At 54.8% G+C, this 1,492-nt stretch overlaps 1 pseudogene; it reads left to right on the top strand.

The window, feature by feature from the left end:
- The first annotated feature begins 208 nt into the window (after positions 1–208).
- Positions 209–1,183, top strand: LOC124029797 (annotated as a pseudogene).
- The last annotated feature ends 309 nt before the right edge of the window (positions 1,184–1,492 follow it).

Genomic DNA, 1,492 nt, shown 5'->3' on the forward strand with positions numbered 1-1,492 from the left:
TCATATGCATATAGGAGATCCTATAATTCATGTAATTCTATGGACCTTCTCTGACCTATAATTTCTCGATTCCAGGGGTGTTCAATTCTTAACCCGCTGGTTCTCTGTTCTACCTGGTCATTAATGGCACCCACCTGGTGTCAGAGGTATAAATGATTTGAATTCTGTGGTTTCTATACTAACTGCCTCGGCCCTATTGCTCTCCCAGGCACCATCAACAACAAGCAGCTCCAGATCTTCAACCTGACGTTTCACCAGTCAGAGGCCGTCCTGTCGGCCTCGCTCCACTACTACATAGGAGACCTCCAGAACAGCACCCAGCACCCGGGCTGCAACAGCACCACCAGGCCCAAGAGTTGTGGAGCCCTTCACCATTCCGCCATGGCCTCAGGAGACACAGCCACCTCCAGATGGATGTGTGGAGCTTTTCCTCAGTGATAACCACACCAGGGCATTGGGCCACTTTGTGATCAACGTGTCTACGCTATACAGGACTTCATCTTGGCAGTGGAAGGACGTCACCCGGGTGGTGAACCAAGCCAAGCGTCATCGTGAGCTGCTGATCGATAGACGTGGCATCCCAGCCTGGACTCCAGGCCCTGGAAGAAGCTCCCTCAGACCGCTCTCCTTACATCCTGGTCTACGCCAACGACTCGGCCATCTCTGAGCCCGAGAGTGTGGCGCGACACTACAGAGAGGCATCAAACGATGACTACAGCTGGAGAGGGGCTTTCGCCTGGCTTCACAGACTGGGGCTGCACGCCGGAATAACACCGCCGCAACAACAGGCACCTCCTAACAGACGCCGGGCGTCGGCTAGCGTCCTCCTCCTCCCGCTCCAGAACAACGAGTTACCGGGGCCGGAGTATCCGTATGAGACGACGGGCTGGGACGAGACCAGCCCCTACGAACCGCTGGAGAACAAGCCGGTCCGCCGGCCGAGGAAAAAGACGTGTGGTAAGAGCCAGAGGCACGGCAGTAAGATGCCCCTGCTGCAGTTTGACGAGCAGACGATAAAGAAGGCTCGTAAGAAGCAGTGGAACGAACCACAGAGCTGTGCTCGTCGCTACCTGAAGGTGGACTTTGCAGACATTGGCTGGAGCGAGTGGATTATATCTCCCAAGTCTTTTTTGATGCCTACTACTGCTCAGGGTCATGCCAGTTCCCCATGCCTAAGGTATGACTTCATGCTTCATGTAATTAATAATATAATGTGCCAGTATGTTTTTCCCAGACAGAGTCCCCAACCCTCATCCTGGAGACCTGCAGGTTCTGCTGCTTGGTTAGACAGGGTCCCCAACCCTCATCCTGGAGACCTGCAGGTTCTGCTGCTTGGTTAGACAGGGTCCCCAACCCTCATCCTGGAGACCTGCAGGTTCTGCTGCTTGGTTAGACAGGGTCCCCAACCCTCATCCTGGAGACCTGCAGGTTCTGCTGCTTGGTTAGACAGGGTCCCCAACCCTCATCCTGAGACCTGCAGGTTCTGCTGCTT

Source organism: Oncorhynchus gorbuscha, unplaced genomic scaffold (assembly GCF_021184085.1).
Source record: "Oncorhynchus gorbuscha isolate QuinsamMale2020 ecotype Even-year unplaced genomic scaffold, OgorEven_v1.0 Un_scaffold_7729, whole genome shotgun sequence".
Classification (NCBI taxonomy): domain Eukaryota; kingdom Metazoa; phylum Chordata; class Actinopteri; order Salmoniformes; family Salmonidae; genus Oncorhynchus; species Oncorhynchus gorbuscha.